This window comes from Capra hircus, chromosome 19 (genome assembly GCF_001704415.2).
Source record: "Capra hircus breed San Clemente chromosome 19, ASM170441v1, whole genome shotgun sequence".
Classification (NCBI taxonomy): Eukaryota; Metazoa; Chordata; class Mammalia; order Artiodactyla; family Bovidae; genus Capra; species Capra hircus.
In genome coordinates, this window is record NC_030826.1 from 40,301,240 (window position 1) to 40,319,754 (window position 18,515).

The window sequence follows — 18,515 nt, forward strand, 5'->3', positions numbered from 1 at the left end:
ACACCCACTCTGCCGGCAAAGCCTCTGGGAAGGCCAGTGAGGCCGGTGAGGAGAGAGTATGTTGTGACCGGATGTCAAGGATGGAAGTGGCCCATGTGCTATGTGCCAAGTCACTTCAGTAGTGTCTGACTCTTTGTAACCCTATCGACTGTAGCCTGCCAGGCTAGGATAATTGGACAAGCCAAAGGAATAGGGTTTTGGCATTGCTCTGGTCCCTATCCTCTTGGTTTCCTGGTCTCCATTGTTTACAGCTCCACTCTGCTCAACCATGTGCATTGATACAGAAAGGCAACCTTAATGCACCAGACCACCAGGGTCTCAGAGCAGTTGTGGGGAAGCCCATTCAGTAGCTTCTGTCCATCTAGAAGGCTGATGGGCTTGGGGTCCAGGGCAAGCCTGTCATTCCCTATAGCTTCCCCAAGACAGAGGATTACCTTGAAAGTCAGACACCAGCCATGCTGCCTTCTATCTCTTGGAACACAAAGGCCCCATGTATTAAGGGTGGGTGGGCATCCTTCCTTAAAATGGCAATGCAGCCTCTGCTTCATGGCCTCTACCTTGCCCAGTCTGCAGTTCCCTGCAAGACCCATCTGAGGATGAGGCAATAGGAATTTAATAAGCTGCTCCAGTTCTGTTTTCTGGTATCCAGTTTTAGATCCCCCATGCATTTTATCCTGATCCTGATTGTGTGGGTCTTTGTTCCAATGGCCCTGAAGCATAGCTGGGGAGTCAAAAGGACTGTGCAGTCACACATGCCTGAATCAGATATCTCCCTGAGCCTCAGTTTCCCATGCCATTATCTATTATCAAAGGTGTGTGTGTGTGCTAAGTTGCTTCAGTTGCTAAGTTGCGTGCAACTCTTTGTGACCCTATGGACTGTAGCCCACCAGGCTCCTCTGTCCATGGGATTCTCCAGGCAAGAATATTGGAGTGAGTTGCCATGCCTTCCTCCAGGGGATCTTCCTGACCCAGGGATCAAACCCACATCTCTTATGTCTCCTGCATTGGCAGCAGGGTTCTTTACCATTAGTGTCACCTGGAAAGCCCTTTATCTAAGGTACACAGGGCTAAATGAGATATGGAAGCACCTAAGACAGCCTTCCAGTCCTCTAGTACAGGGTGATCTTGGGGTGGGGTAGGGTGGTAGGGGGTGGGTTTCTCTTCTGGACAAAAGTTGTTTCTCTTTTAGCCCCTCCTCCTTTCCAGAGACTATCACAGAGGATCCCGCAGGACTTGAGTGGGGAGAAGGGGAGGAAGGAAGTCTGGATGAGTGTCCTAGCAGGCATTGTCCACAAACAGGGAGTTCTGAGGGCCTGACAGCCTATAGTCGTGGGAGGCAGGAAGGGATTGGGAGTCAGTTCCAAGGAGAGAGGGGGCTGCTATCATTCTCATGATCCTCCCCAACTCCCACCTTCCCCCAACTCTGCAGGGGCCCAAACTACTACATACTCTGACCTTATTCCCATCTCTACCCTGACCTACAGGGGTGAAGTTGAGTACCTGAGTCAGACTGCTGATTTGTTGGATGTATGACCTTGGGCGAGTCACTCAGGCTCACTGTACTTCCGTTTCTTCATCTAAAATGGAGATGATGTGGGATGTCCCTGGTGGTCCAGTGGTTAAGACTTCGTCTTCCAGTGCAGCGGGTGTGGGTTCGATCCCTGTTCGGGAAGGTAAGATCTCACATGCCTCGCAGCCAAAAAAACCAAAACATAAAACAGAAGCAGTACTGTAACAAAATTTTATGTGAACTTTAAAAGAATAGTCCACACACACACACAAACAAAATAATAATAAGGATAATGAGAGTACCTTCACAGAGGGTGAGATAATACATGCAAAGCACTTAGTGCGATCCTTGGCAAATAGTAAGTGCTCAAAACACATTAGCAGATATTACCTCTACTCCTTGTCAAGATCTTCCTCCCTTGTCCTGGCCAGCTTTCCCAAGTCCACTGTTCCGTTGACTTAAAAAAAATGCACAACATGAGAGTTGCGAGTTAAGTTTCATTTGGGGCAAAATGAGGACTGCAGCCTGGGAGACAACACCTCAGATAACTCTGAGAAACTGCTCCAAAGAGGCAGACGGGGAGGGATAGTTAAATATGTGATTTTGGTGAAGGGGAAATAAATGCAATCAACCACAAATTTTACCGAAAGTTTTCTGCTAGTCTCATGAAGCTTTCTGCTAGTCACGAGGAACAGACATCACCATGAAGGATTTTAGTGCTTTTCTAAGTATGAAGGGATACAAGAATTGGGCTCATAGATTCACTCCTGAAACTGTCTGAAGACCTGTTCTGCAAGCTTCCCCCCAACTCCCCACCTCCCAGTACAGAGTATCTAATTTCTGCTGTCCACCCTGGATTCCTTTCAGGGAGTGTCGAAGGTCAGCAGTTGCAGCAGCACTTGATTTAATCCTGTAGAGGTAGATGGCAAGCACCCATGGCAAGTGCCAATTTGTAGTTAATGCTTGCAAAACCAATTCAAAATTTCCCTTTTCCAGGGAGTCTCCAGGGATTCTTCTCAGGCCAACTTATAAAACGGAGGCTCTTTCAAGACCTTTGGATTATATTTTCATATATGGATGAGATCCTTTCATAAGCATTTCTGGTAGATGTCCATTTCCTGTCTCTCTGCTCAGAAGCAGGAGGAGGGGCTCCACCCTCCAGCTGGACACCCCCCTCAAAAGGGCAGTATTTCTTTCATATAGAGTGAAGTTGATCTAGGTGTACTGACATAGAAATATCATGAAGATATATTGTTAAATTTTAAAAAGTGAGGTGAAGAATAGTATGTAGGGCATAATCCCATGTGGGTAAATGTTCATGCTTTGAAAACATCTAAAGGAATTATAAATATATGGAGGCAGAGAAAACTTTTCATATTTTCCCTTCTATCCTATTTGAAAAATTTTAAGTTATGAACCTATTATTTTTTAATGTGGAAAGTTAGCTTAAATTAGAATTTAAAAGATTTCCCTCAATAATTGTAGGTATGGGCAATTCTCTGTTTCATTACTTTTTGCTATGTGATTTTCCAAGTGTTTTCATCCATGTTCTACACCCTTCTTACTCTCATCCCTTTTCTCCACTTCACTGAAGGTGAGGCATACCTGACTCTGCATGTTTGTGTGAGAATATAAGTCCCACTAGGGAAGTCCCTCTGAAGTGTCTTCTGACATTAATCTATCTGACTTTAACCTGACTACCCCTTCTGAGTCCTCCACAGGGTTAGGTCTGCAGGGCCCAATGCACAGATGATCTGAGAGACTAGGCAAGTTTGAAAGGGATGGAGTGGAGTTAGGAGCAAGTTATTGACCTAAAGAGAACAGAAAACTATACCCTTTTGTTAGGAGAATTGAAGAAAATCATGGTCTTTTCCAAAGCCCTACAGCTAAGTACTGCTTCCTTGTTTCTCTCTCTTCCCTCTTGATCGTGAAAGAAGCGACACAGGCAGAAGGCAGGCATTTTACAAAGTACAGAGAAGACTCTCAGTTGGAGCTGGATATTAGTCTTTTTTAAACAAACAAACAAACAAAAAAACAAAACTAGAGGAACCAGAGGCTCCAACAGGAGAAAACCTCCATGGGCTTTTGGAATCAAGCTGTTTGGAGCCCTCTGAATGTATAAGAAGTTTTGACCTGATAGATAAACATTTAGGGCAAGTGTAAGGAAGTATTCTATTTGAGGTTGGGAAAAATCCAGGATATGTTTAGCTTTGATAGGTTGTTCTAAGTCGCTTCAGTTGTGTCCAACTCTTTGCGACTCTGTGGACTGTAGCCCGCTAGGCTCCTCTGTCCATGGGATTCTCCAGGCAAGAATACTGGAGTGGGTTGCCTTACCCTCCTCCAGGGGATCTTCCCGACCCAGGGATGGAACTCACATTTCTTATTTCTCCAGCATTGGCAGGTGGGTTCTTAACCACTAGTACCACCTGGGAAGCCCTTGGATGGGTTAAAAGGAACAGTTAATAAGACAGATACTGATGTAAGAAAGTACCATGTAAAGAAAGTTTCCAATTAGAGCTGTCCAAGAATGGACAGTCTTAGGAGAGAGGGACTTCTCCCACCACTGGAATATTTAAGGAGAGTCTAGATGACCATTTTTCCAGGTATTATTGCAGGAGGGATCTCTCCAGGGTGAGAGTTAGACTCAAAGGGCTACGAGATCACTTCTAACTTTAGGGTGTTACAATGATTTTACCTAGAAGTTTGCATTTCTATAAATCATGCTATAAATTATTTATCAGGTCTAAACCTAGTCCCATGTAACACTGACATTTTATCAGTTTAACAGAGTGATTTTTCAAAAAGTCTAATCAAGTGGAGAAAGGTAATATAGCTCCTGTCTGGCGTAGCTTCTGCTAGGAATATCTGTAGCAGTTAATTTTCTGTGTCAGCTTGGTGAGGCTCTGATGTCTGGTTGTTTGGTTGAACTCTAGTCTAGATATTGCTGTGAAGGTATTTTGTAGATGTTGTTCAGCTGCTAAGTTGTGTCTGACTCTTTGTGACCATAGGGATTGCAGCACTCCAGGCTTCTCTGTTCTTCACTATCTCCCTGAGCTTGCCCAAACTCATGTCCATTGAGTTGGTGATGCCATCCAACCAATTCATCCTCTGTCATCCCCTTCTCCTCCTGCCCTCAATCTTTCCCAGCATCAAGGTCTTTTCTAGTTAGTCGGCTCTTCGCATCAGGTGGCCAAATTATTGGAGTTTCAGCTTCAGCGTCAGCCCTTCCAACGAAAATTCAGGGTTGATTTCCTGTAGGACTGACTGGTTTGATCTCCTTGCTGTAGATGTAATTAGCATCGTTTACAATCAGTTTATTTTAAGTAAAAAGATTCAGTTCAGTTCAGTTCAGTTCAGTTCAGTCGCTCAGTTGTGTCCGGCTCTTTGCGACCCCATGAATCGCAGCATGCCAAGCCTCCCTGTCCATCACCAACATCCGGACCCTCTCTAATGTCAGTGGGCCTCATCTGATTGGTTGAAGGCCTGAAAAGCAGAAAACTGAGATTTCCCAGAAAGAATTCTGTCTCAGGACTGTAACATAGAAATCCTGCCATAGTCTCCAGCCTGCTGCAGATTGCAGACTAGTCAGCCCCCATAATTGGAGTCTGTTTCTCAAAATAAATCATATATATGTAAATTTCTGAGTGCCAGTTATGTACCAGACACCATAATAAGCACTTTACATAATTTCCCCCCTGATCTTTACAACAACATTTTAAACTGAAAAAACAGGCTTGGAGGGGTTAGGTGATTTTCTCAAGATTGTGAATTTCTACTTATCTTTCAAGATTCAGATCCAGCGTCTCCTCCCCTGAAGTTCTTCCTAACCACTCTGGGTCCTCTCTGTTTTCTTGGCATCCGACTGCATTTCTCTCTCTTACACAGCACTGCCTGTGGGGTGTTTGCCTGCAGGTCTCCCTCTTCAGGGACTTCCCAGGTGGCGCTAATGGTAAAGAACCTGCCTGGCAATACAAGAGACGTAAGAGACTTGGGTTCAATCCCTGGGTTGGGAAGATCCTCCACCACAAGCCCTTCTAGAGTCAGGGGTTGCCTGTGCCTTGGAACCCTCAGAACCTTGTCTGGGCCCATGATTCCCAAGGAGGCGCTCCGTGAATGGTACTGACAGTACTGTCATTGTCCACTTGGGGGCAACATACTCAGCGGCAAAACCCCTGGTACAGGAGGGCGGGACTCGGCAGGAAGGATGGCTGCGCAAAATCAAACACTAATGTGCAGGGAAATGCCTCTGCTTGCACCCCTCACTGGAAGCTCAGTTCAGTTCAGTTCAGTTGCTCAGTCGTGTCTGACTCTGCGACCCCACGAATTGCAGCACACCAGGCTTCCCTATCCAGGCTTCCATGTCCACCACCCACTCCCGGAGCTTGCTCATGTCTATCAAGTTGGTGATGCCATCTAACTATCTCATCATCTGTCGTCCCCTTCTCCTCCTGCCTTCAGTCTTTCCTAGCACTGGAAGCTAGGGCCCACTGTTCCAACAGTTGGCTCCATCCTCTGGGAATTCAGTGGAAAACTCAGCACCCATTGCTGATACTAGCTGAGGTGGCCTTAAGGACCCTGGGGCTGTCATGGAGCATCTGTGCTTTGGACTCAAGGATCCAGTGAGGGACCTGCAGGAAAGAAAACCCAGAGGGACAGAAGGGATCAGCTGCAAGAGCCTCAGGAGAGAATTTCCTGAGTAAGGCTGCACTGTCGTAAGGTGAAAGGGAGGAGGAGAAGGAATTCTCCACCAGGGCAGATGAATCCTGCTCCTAACTGGGAAGTGGATAAAGAGTAAGCAGCCCTAGCAACCGCATGCACAAACTCCCCGCCTCCACCTCTCCTGCTCTCAGATATTCTGTTCTTTCCAGATCATTTCTAAGGATGGGGTGAGGTGGGGGTGCAGTTAAGTGTGGTGCCTCACGTGTGCTCAGCAGAGAAGTGGGAATCAGGTTCAGTCTGTCCTCTGGAAGCAGAGATAGGGCAGTCCCAGAGTGTCTCTGTGGACACCCTGCTACTTCTTTTCCAGGGCTACCTGGATGCAGAAAGGTGTGTGCTGGGGGATGATGATGGGGGTACTGGAGGCAGTGGGGAGGAGGGATGACAAGTTCAGCCACTGATGCCAGAGCACACAGAGGTGGAACTGATGAAAGAATGAGGGGGATGGCAGGGCATTGCAAATAACTTAAATTTTGGGCAAACAAATGCAAGAAGACAGATGGAAGGAAGCATCTGGAATCATTTATTTAGAGAAAAGAAAGATACTCGCACAGACTCCACTGATATATACGAAGTGATGTGTCCAAGGTCACACAATTCCCAGACTGTTGATTTCTGCTACACACACTGCCTCCTCAAAACCCATTAGTCTTTAACAGTGGATGGTGAGATCTGAGAGGCCGAACTGAGAACGTTGCTTCAGGGAGGAAAAGGAGGAAGAAGAGAAAGAGGAGACAGTAGCTATGGAGGAGGGGTTCTCTGTCCTGTCCTCTCAGGAAAATCCATAGATGACATTTCCAGATGGGCCTGGGACTCCAGGAGGCCCCTCCAAGCCTATGGGACAAACCAAGGACATCCATGGAACTTCCCTCTCCTTTTTGGCCCTGCACTAAAAAGGGGCTGCTTCATGGATCACAGTCTTGTCATGGCAAAGCGGCTTGAGTAACTCAATGAAACTATGAGGCGTGCTGTGCAGGGTCACCCATAGGGGAAAGTCCTGATAAAATGTGCTCCACTGGAGGAGGGAATGGCAAACCACTCCAGTCTTCTTGGCTTGGGCTTCCCTGGTAGCTCAGTTGATAAACTGCCTGCAGTGCAGAAGACCTGGGGTTCAATCACTGGGTCGGGAAGATCTCCTGGAGATGGAAATGGCAACCCACTCCAATATTCTTGCTTGGAAAATCCTGTGCACAGCGCTTGATGGGCTACAGTCCATGGGGTTGCAAGAGTTGGACACAACTTAGTGACTAAACCACCATTCTTGCTTTGAGAACAAAGTTTGTATAGTCAAAGCTATGGTTTTTCCACTAGTCATGTGTGGATGTGAGAGTTGGGCCGTAAAGAAAGTTGAGCACTGAAGAACTGATACCTTCAAATGGTGGTGCTGGAGAAGACTCTTGAGAGTCCCTTGGATGGCAGGGGTATCAAACCAGTCAATTCTAAAGGAAATCAATCCTGAATATTCATTGGAAAGACCGATGCTGAAGCTCCAATCCTTTGGCCATCTGATGTGAAGAGCCAACTCACTGGAAAAGACCCTGATGCTAAGAAAGATTGAAGGTAAAAGGAGAAGAGGGCGGCAGAGGATGAGATGGTTAGATAGCATCATTGACTCAGTAGGCATGACTTTGAGCAAACTCTGGGAGATAGTGAAGGACAGGGGAGTCTGGCGTGCTGCAGCCCATGGGGTCACAAAGAGCTAGACACAATTTAGCAACTAAACAACTACAACTGGAAAGTAGTGTAGGACACTGGATATGATGAGCTCCCCAGTCTTGGGGAAGACCCCCAAGGGGAGAGTGACATCAGCAGAGGTGGGATAAAGGATCAGTGAACCAACAGTAGATATTCCTGAGCATCTTTTATGTGCTGGTCTAAGACCACAGAGAGGGTGCGTGGGACACAGTGTCTTACATATGAAGAGCATTTGTTGTGGGAAAGAGTGTAGGGAAAGGATGGATATGGGTTGCTAAAGAGAAGGAGGGTGGAAGAGAGAGATAAAACAGAGGGAAGAGGAGGAGAGAAAGGCCTAGTTGTTGATGTCCAGTAACTCACCTTCTAGTTGTGGCAATAGGACAACTAGAAAAAGGATGGCTAAAAAGCTCCTGAGCAGGCCCCAGAAGGAAGTTTAGAAGGGTGCTGAGGGAGGTTGCAAGAGGGCATGGGATAGAGAGATTGAGGACTTGGCTGGCTTGTCTGGCCTGAAGGGAACTCTTGCCCAGAGGGTCCTTACTGGTTCCCGAACTCCACACAAGCCCATGTGGGCCTGGCAAACTTGGACAGCCATGAAGGCCCAGTGTCCCCAGGGTTCCTGGGAACCCAGCAGTCCCAGTTCTTAGATATCCAGGTGGTCTTGGGAGCCTTCATGGCCAAGGTGTCCCTGAGGTTCTGGAAACCACTGGCAGCCAGGGGACCATGAGGTCTAATTCCACCCTATATATGAAAGGAGAGGCAGGAGGGGCAAAGGTGAGCCACTGAAGGGCAGTGTGTGTATTTGGAGTAAGGGACTTTTGTAGGGAACGGCAGCAGGGCGCAGTCAGGAGCCCTGATGGGAGTAGAAAGTTATGAGAGGGTTAGAACTTCTGGCTGACTTCCAGGGAGGAGAGAAGGGCCAGCGATTGAGTTCAATCACCAATAGCCAGTGGTTTAATCAACCATGTAATGAAGCCTCCATAAAAACCCAAAGAGATGGGGTTTGGTGAGCTCGTGTATCCGTGAACACGTGGAGCTGCTGGAAGAGGTAGTGGAAGCTCCATCACCTTTCCCCAAATCTTGCCCTATGTCTCTCTTCCATCTGGCTGTTCCTGAGTTATATCCTTTTATAATAAATGGGTATTCTAGAAGGTAAGGAACTTCCCTGGTGGCTCAGGTGGTAAAGAATCTGCCTGCAATGCAGAGACCTGGGTTGGATCCTTGGGTTGGGAAGATACCCTGGAGAAAGGAATGGCAACCCACTCCAGTATTCTTGCCTGGAGAATCCCATGGACAGAGGAACCTGGTGGGCTACATTGCATGGGGTGGCAGAGTCAGACATGACTGAACGACTAATACTTTCGCTTTCTTTTTTTCTAGTAAGGAAAATGTTTGAGTTCTGTGAGCTGTCCTAGCAAACCAATTAAACCCAAGGAAGGGATCATTGGAATCTCTTATATATAGCTGGAGCTGATCAGTGAGAACTCCAGGCGACAACCTGAACTTGCAGTTGGCATCTGAAGGTGAGGGGTGGCAGTCTTGTAGGACTGAGTCTTTAACCTGGGGCTCTGATATGTCTCCAGGTAGCCAGTCAGAATTGAGTTAAATTGTAGGGCATCCAGCTAGTATTGGGGAATTGCTTGATGGTGTTGGAAAACCCACACATCAGAATAGGTGTCAGAATTGCAAGAGGCATTGAGATGGGAGCGTGAAAGGAAGGAGCAGGCTGGGGTGTGGGCCTGTGCACTTCTACCCCATCCATCTGTTTCCCTGGTCATCTCATCTCTTTGGGCTCCAAGTTCTTCCCTCCCTCTCCCATCCATACATGTTTTCCTGGTTGCTGGTGTGGGGAGCCTGAGTAGAGGAGCAGTGTTGATGTGATTTGACAGAGCATGAAGTCACTAGTTGTAGCCTGTTCTCTGGGAAATATGTCCTTTCATTTACACAGATAGCCTTGTTTGATCCTCTGGTTAGTCCTACAGAGCGAAGTAGGGACTGGTGTACCCAACTTACAGATGCAGAAACTGAGGATGGCCATGGTGAAGAGACAAACCCACAATGCACGGTTAATCAGGGCACGGCTGGGATTTGAATCCCTGGTTTTTACTATAGAAGCTCTCTGCTTTACAGCCTGTGCACCCCAACCTGAGGGCAAAGCTCTTCTCCACTATGGGCTGTCTGGTTTTCCCCTGGTTTTGGGGCCAGCTTCTGCTGTGCTCATCATGACTGGGTGGGGGTGAGGAATAGACTGCACAGATCTTGAGGATTCCTGGCTCCAAATATTGAGCCTCTGGGAATGGAGAGGGCTGAGAGTGGGAGGAATACAGGCTCAGGAGAGAAGAGGATGGTGGTTATGTGGATGGGAAATATGGTGGGGGTGCCAGTTGGAACTCTGTCATCCCCCAAATGGGTTTAAATCACATTTAATTGCATATGACCTTAAGCCAACCTTTTGACTACCTGGGGCCCCATCTATAAAATGGGTTTATAGGATTACCATGGTGCTCAACAATCATCATGGCTGATGTGAATATGCGGGGCACTGTGCTGAGTGCTTTACATGGGTAGTTTCTGTAGGTTCTCGCACGGCTCTGTCAAGCTGGGCTGGCATTGTTCCTCTTTTACAACAGAGGGCATGTAAGGATAAGAAGGAGGATGTCATTTGGCTAAAGTCACAGGGCTAGTAAATGGCAAATCCAGAATTCAGTGTAGGCATTTTTGGCTTCAGGCTCTTCATCTCACGCACTGGGCTGATTATGGCTAATAACTAATACTCAAGGGGTGCGTAACAAGGAGCAGACATCACTGTGAGCATGTTACACAGATTTATTCACTTAATCACTATAGCCACCCTCTCTAATAGTCACTCACAATGAAAGACGAGGACACTTAGGCACAGAGAGGTGAGCTAACTTATCCTAAATCTACTGCCAGGAATTGAGTTCAGGCAGGCTGACTTGCGAGCCTGTTGCTCTTTAAAAAAATAAAAAATTTTTTTCTTAAAAAAATTAAAGTGTAACATACATACAGAAAAGTGCAGAAATAAGAAATGTTTAGTTTAATGAATTCACCTAGTTAATATACTATGTGGCTAAATAGTAAACATTACCTGTACCCCATAAGACCCTTTCCAATGATTATTCCCACCCTTCTCCCCAAAAGTAACCTCTATCCTGATTTCTAAAACCATAGATTCGTTTTGCCTGCTTTTGAATAATAGAATTATACTGTAGTAATCTGTTCAATATGCGATTCTATGTTGATCTATGTTGTTGGGTGTAGTGATAGTTTATTCAACTGTTGCTGCTGCTAAGGCGCTTCAGTCGTGTCCGACTCTGTGCGACCCCAGAGACGGCAGCCTACCAGGCTCCCCCATCCCTGGGATTCTCCAGGCAAGAACACTGGAGTGGGTTGCTATTTCCTTCTCCAACGCATGAAAGTGAAAAGTGAAAGTGAAGTCGCTCAGTCATGTCTGACTCCTAGCGCCCCCATGGAGTGCAGCCCACCAGGCTCCTCTGTCCATGGGATTTTCCAGGCAAGAGTACTGGAGTGGGGTGCCATTGCCTTAGTAGGCTTACCTATTTTACCATTGATTCCAATGTTTGGCTGAATAATACCACTGTGAATACTCTTACACATGTGTTTTGGAACACACAAAAACACGCACATTGACATTTCTTTTAAAATTTTAATTATTTATTTACTTTTGGCTGTGCTGGATCTTCACTGACGTGCACAGGCTTTCTCTAGTTGCAGTGAGTGGGGTCTGTTCCCTAATTGCCATGTGTGGGCTTCCCAGTGTGGTGGCTTCTGTTGTTGCGGAGCACGGGCTCTAGGCACGTGGGCTTCAGAAGTTGCAGTGTGCAGGGTCAGCAGTTGTGACTCCCAGGCTCTAGAGCACAGGCTCAGTAGTTGCAGCGTCCGGGCTTAGTTGCTGCACAGCATGTGGGGTCTCTCTGGACCAGGGATCGAACCCGTGTCTCCTGCACTGGCAGGTGGATTCTTATCTACTGCACCATGAGGGAAGTCCCCAGACATTTCTATTGGGGTGAGACTATTGGCTGCTTCCATATGGTTGTACAAATTTGTTTTCTTGCCAACTTTAAGAGTCCTCTTACTCCACATTCAGGTATTGTATTTAAAATTGTTACCAAATCTGGTGGATGTGTAGCATCTCATTATGTTTTCCATACGTATTTATTAAATGAGGTATAATCGGAAGCAATACTCTGCCCAGCTTCTCATAGCAATCCTATGAGGCTGGTGGTTATCATCCCTATTTTGCAGATAAAGAAATGGAGGCCATAGTTACTCTCTTTCCTCTCTTGCAATCCACTCATTTTTCTTCGGAGGGGCGGGTCTTCCCCACTGTTCCCCAGTGGTGTTGGGATGTCAGCTTGGGAAGCTCCTTGGGCCAGGATTCTCTACTGGGTGGGGGAAAGAGGAAGGCTGGGATGAAGAGGGCAGGGGTGGGGAGGAGAGAAAGAATGACACATCAAGCCTGATGTGAGGGGCCACAGATCCTGGCTCAGGGCGTGGGGCAATGGGGCCAGCGGAGAGGCAGGGGACTCAGCAGAAGGCACGACTCGGGTATTTGTGAATTCTTGGTGCTGGCAGGAATGGGCGTGCTGGGGAGTCTCTCTGGAACCCTCTCTCCAGGAAATTTACTGAATCTGAGGACTGTTATCTGAGGTCTCTAATCCTAGAGCCCTTTTGGGGTCATCTCTCTGGGTTCCTTGGTGCTTTGGTATATCTCTTTGGGATTTTCTAAGGGGTAGGTGTTGAAGAAGACTCTTGAGAGTCCCTTGGACTGCAAGGAGATCCAACCAGTCCATTCTGAAGGAGATCAGCCCTGGGATTTCTTTGGAAGGAATGATGCTAAAGCTGAAGCTCCAGTACTTTGGCCACCTCATGCAAAGAGTTGACTCATTGGAAAAGACTCTGATGCTGGGAGGGATTGGGGGCAGGAGGAGAAGGGGACGACAGAGGATGAGATGGCTGGATGGCATCACGGACTCGATGGACGTGAGTCTGAGTGAACTCCGGGAATTGGTGATGGATAGGGAGACCTGGCGTGCTGCAATTCATGGGGTCGCAAAGAGTTGGACACAACTGAGCGACTGAATTGAACTGAACTGAACTGAACTGAAGGGGTAGGGAGCACTCTGTTCTCTGAGGCCAGAGGGGTAGGAGGCAGGGCTTGGAGGTCTTCCAGGGAGTGTGGGAGAAGGACTTGGGGTCTGCTCCAATTCTGGGCCTCATCAGGACAAGAGGCACCTGGCAAGCAGACACCTTGCTCTTTGACTTAGTAGGTGTCAGGACAGGCAGGGAGAAATGATTTCCCCACCTAGCAGCTGTCTCTCTCTGCCCAGAGTCTCTTCTGTGTCTCTACTTCTGCAAGTGTCCTCTGCTAGATTCTCCTGGGTAGCACCTGCTTTTGCTCCCCCCATCTCTGCCTCCCTTGAGTCCTGAGCCCATGGCTTACCAGAGATGCTCTGGCAGCAGAAGCAACGTGGCGCAGGGGGGTAAGTCTGCAGCAAGCAGTCATGATATCTGGCTTAAGTCTTGGCTGGATTACTTCCTACCTGTGTGCCCTTGGGTGAGCCTCCTCACCTTTCAGGGTGGTGACAGAGCTCTGTTAAAGCCCAACATCGTTCACTTGGCCCCTCTGCTGGGCAGGCTTCTTTGAGCCATGAGAAAGAGACTCTGCTGGTGCCAGTTGGCCTGGAAACAGTGTGTACTCTGTTTGGAGGGTTGGAAGCCATTCCAGCTTTGGGCCTAGGACCACATAAAAGCACTCCAGAGGTTCTAGATTCCTAGATGGCTCCAGTTTGGAAAGGGCTTCACAATTCCATGAGTTTTCCTCCCCTATTTTACAGATGGTAAAACTGAAGCTGAGGAAGGGGAAGCACCACAGAGCTGGCAGGTGCTAGAGCTGGATGAACTGGAGACATGAAACCAGATCCTGGGCAGCCCAGGGCCACATGGTTTCTCCTTTCCCCTCCTGCTCCCTGCCTGGGTGCTCACTTTCTGTAGCCACACATCCTGTGGCAAGAACCCAGGCTCTGTCCTCAGGACCAGACCTCCCTCTTCACTGTAATGTCTTTTTGGAGATCCTTCTCTCCTGATCTAGTCTGTCCAAGTGTGGGGCCCTGGTAGTCAAGGAGGCAGCTGTATTTGGGCGCCATTGCTCCGCCCACACCTAGGGTGACCACAGAGGATGTTGCATCTGGGACCTGAACATCAGCCAATATGGAGGGAAACTGAGCTCCCTATTCGGTGTGTGCACAGTGGACAGTCTGGGGCAGCCAGGGAGGGGCTAGGAAGCCAAAGTTATGGGTCAGTCTCCTTCCCAAGGCAATGCCACCTCTGCTCTGATCCCGTGCACCTAGCTTGCACTCTGTACCATAGCCTTTTGCCCTTGGAATTTCCTTAGAATGCTTCTGACAGCTGTTTTGGAAGGCTGTAAAACATAGGGATTAATCATACAGACTCTGGAGCCAGACTGCTTGGGTTCACGACTCTGCTCTTCCACTTACTTGCTGTGTGACCTTGAGTAAGTCACATGCCTCTCTGTACTTCACTTTCCCCATTTTAAAAAGGAATAATGAAAGGGACTACTTCATGAGGTTGTTGTGAAAGGGACATAGTAAAGCACTTAGAACATGTCCAGCATATGGTCTATGTTCATTAAATGTTAACTTTCATTTTTATGTATATTCCATCCTATATACAGGATGTATGTATGTATGTGTGTGTGTATGTGTGTGTGTGTGTGTGTGTATATATATATATATATATATATATATATATATATATATGATGTGTATGTGTATATATATATATGGATGTATATTCTACCCTACTCCTATGAGCTGCTCCCAAGGGTAAGCCATCAGAGTGGGTGTTCCCTGAGGGCAGGACTGTTTCTTTCCCCTGGGAACAGAGCTCTCTTTCTTACTGATTCTCTAAGAAGCCTAGCTGGAGCCATACAATAGAAATTTGAAACTGAGCTAACAAGGGAGTTGTGAAAGTGTTAGTTGCTCAACCATGTCCGACTCTTTTTGACCCCATAGACTGTAGCCCACCAGGCTCCTCCGTCCATGGAATTCTTCAGGCAAGAATACTGGAGTGGGTTGCTATTCCCTTCTCCAGGGGATCTTCCTGACCCAGGGATAGAACTTGGGTCTCCCGTATTGCAGGCAGATTCTTTACCATCTGAGCCACCAGGGAAGCGCAAGAAGGGGGGACTGACTCATCCTGGATTTGACCCTGGGACCTCTTGTACCCTAAGTGAGAATCACACCCCTAGACCAATGAGCTATACAGTGAGATTCTTTCTAAGCAACAAGCTGGTGAAGGGGTGGGATGGAAGAGGCTGAAGAGAGTGAGGCTTTCCATCTGTCCATTAGGAGTCTCTTCCTGACTCCCACCCCCCAGCTCCCAGGAGGTGAGGGACAGACAGGGATGCTGAGGGAAGAGGAGTTTTCTTTTTTCTGGTAGAGCTCTGGGCTGGGAAAGACTGCAGGGAAGGAGAACCGGGTTTCTGTCTCTGGGGGGCTCCCAGTCCTCAGAGGCAGCAGTGAGGTGGAGGAAACCCACACACAGCATCTGCTTTCCATTCCTCAAAGCCCTTTCTTGTCCATGATCTCACTTTTTCTTGCAATCTTGCTTTGGGGTGGCTCAGCGATAAAGAATCCTCCTGCCCATTCAGGAGATGCAGTTTCCATCCCTGGGTCAGTAAGATTTCCTAGAGAAGGAAATGGTAACCCGTCCCAGGATTTTTGCCTGAGAAATCCCATGGACAGAAGAGCCTGGCAGGCTACAGTCCATGGGACTGCTAAGAGTCAGACATGACTTAGTGATTAAACAACAACAACAATACTGTGGGGAAGCCCAACTATTATCTCTCTCCTTTTTTTTTAACAGAGGATGAAAATAACCCTTCAAGACATTAAGTGTATATCCAAGGTCACGAAACTATTTTTTTTTTAAAAATTGAAGCATAGTTAATTTACAATGTTATGTTAGTTTCAAGTATAACAAAGCTCTTTGTTGGCTGTGCTGCAACTCAAACCCAGGTCTGGTAACTCCAAATCCCATGCCTTTTACATACAGCCTCTCCCAGATACCAGCAGGCTAGAGGGGAAGGGGACACCCAAGCCAGTCCTCTGGGAACTTCTAATCTGGGGGAGAAGACCCAGTTCCTGCCACCCGGGCATGTCCAGCCAGGTGGAGAAGTTAGTTTCTAGCAGGGAAGGTTAGGAGCATATGTGTGTTGGGCACTGCAAAGGCCACTCTTTAAATCTCTTCCCTCCCTACCCTTCTTTCTGGGTTAGGACTGTGAAACTCAGAGAGTATCTTGTTTCAGTTACTGGTGACAAAACTGGGATAGAATCCAGGTCAGCCTGATGCTAACGTGTGTGTGCTCATTTGTGTCTGACTCTGAGACCCCGTGGGCTGTAGCCCACCAGGCTCCTCTGTCTATGGGATTTTTCCAGGCAAGAATAATTGCGTAGGTTGCCATTTTCTTCTCCTTGCGATCTTACCGACCCAAGGATCAAATCTGTGTCTCCTGCATTGGTAGGTGGATTCTTTACCACTAGCGTCACCTGGAAAGTCCCCCTGATGCTAATACCTGTGCTTATCCCTCTAGCATGGATGGAAGACCATTGGTTCAAGAGTCACTTCCTCCATGAAGTCTTTCCTTGCCCTGGATGTAGAACTGACCATTTGTGCATCTGGGTCCCCACCATGCCCCATATAGACACTCCCAGGGCACTTGCACTTATTTTATTCATATGCTGTCTCCCCTCATTAGGCAGTGAGCTCCCTGAGGGTGGACAGTGGTCTCAGCCATGTCTGGATACCCTGTATTAGCACAAAGCCTGCACACAGTAGGTGTTCAGTAAAGGTGGGTTGCATGCATGATGGGGAGGTGCTTGGAAGAGCTCTCATATCTGTTTTCCTGCCTCCTAGGAATTATCCCAGATGGCGATCCGGGTAAGGCTGAGGATGGACTTGGGGCGGGGGGAGCTGCTGGGGTAGAGGTGTTTTCACCTCCATTTTCATTCCATTTTCATTCCATTTTCATTCCATTTTCACCTGGAAAACTGTCCAGATTTCTGACACTCACCTGCACTCATGCTTCATCCCCTGGCACTTCTCTTAGCTTCAGTTCAGCCTCTTCTGCCCTCCTTCCTTCTGTCCTAGCACCTTTATCCTTCCCAGGTTTGCTATCCAGGAGACAAGTCCAGTGTTGCAATCAGATCTATTCTTCCTGGTCCCAGTTTATTCTCACAAGAGCTTTAAGAGGTAGGCTAGGTGGAGATGACCTACCTCCACTCTAGTTAGGAACGTTTGAGCTCTAAGGGGTGGTGTCCAAGTTCATACAGTGAGTTGGTGGCAGAACTGGGTCCCATGATGATGAAGGAGTTGGGAGAGCTGGGGGGAGTCGGGGATAGGCTGGGCTTCCCCCAGGGACTGGAGGAGCCTGGCCCTCTTTGGGCCAAGACAGATGGGGCAGAAGAGACCCCAGTCATCTGTGAGATGTCCGTGGAGCATCCCGAAATCGTGTTCCCAGCCGTGACTCTCCAGTCCTTCTGCAGTCCTGCCAGTAGGTGCCGTCAGTTTGCAACTTTTGGTTCTGTCCCTGCGGGGGGGCCAGCTTCTAGCCCCTCTGCCTCCCTCTCTCACCTGGACAGTCTGCACTTGCAGAAGGTAGAAGATGGCCCAATCCCTGTGAGACTGAAGGACCTCTGTCCTGGGGGAGGAAGCAGGAAGAGGGTCTCTGATCTGTACTTCAGCTTGGCTTCCCTCAGGCTTTCTAGGCCACGCCAGAAAAATCCACAGCGGGTCACCAATTATGTCTGGACAGGAGCCCTTACCCTGAAATCAGGTCCAGGATAGCAGAAACTTTGGAGGAGGGTGGGGAAGGAGGACCTGAGAGACCATCTAGGAGAGGAGTCCCTGCTCCAAATGCTACTCTAGAACCCCTCCTAACCCCTGCAGGATTGAGGCAAGGAGCGTACAGGCACCAACAGGATCTCACAGAGGCCCTAGCCAACCCTGACACTAGCCCAAATAGCACCGTTGGGTGAATTAGAAAAGGCACCCCTGTTCTCAAAACCATTGAGTGCCATCTGCTGGAAGACAGTCACAACAGCTATACAAGTCTACAATGATTACAAGAGAAATGGTGCCCCCTGGAGTTGTGCAATGCACAATTTGCCTTTGAGAGTGGTAATTTCCTCAGCCAACTTCCCTCTGGGTATGGGTCTAGGCAGTAGAAGCAAACATCCAGGAAGGAGCAAGCATTTGGGAACCTCCCTCTCCGGGTGGGAGTTCTGTTGATTTCATGCTGGGTAAGCCAGAGGGGACAGGGTCTCCAATGAGCCCCCGGGGAGGCTGGGTGCGGGAGAAGGTTGGAAGAGGCCAGTGAGGAGGAGAGAGCCTATTAACTTCTTAGGGCCATCAGACCCTTCTGGGCCCCCTTTCCCCTCCTCCCCAGACCAGCCCTCCAGCGGCTGAGACTCGAAGCCCTGGAGTGGGGTGAAAAGGACTCTCTCCGGTCAGGGAGACTGAATCTCGGACTCGG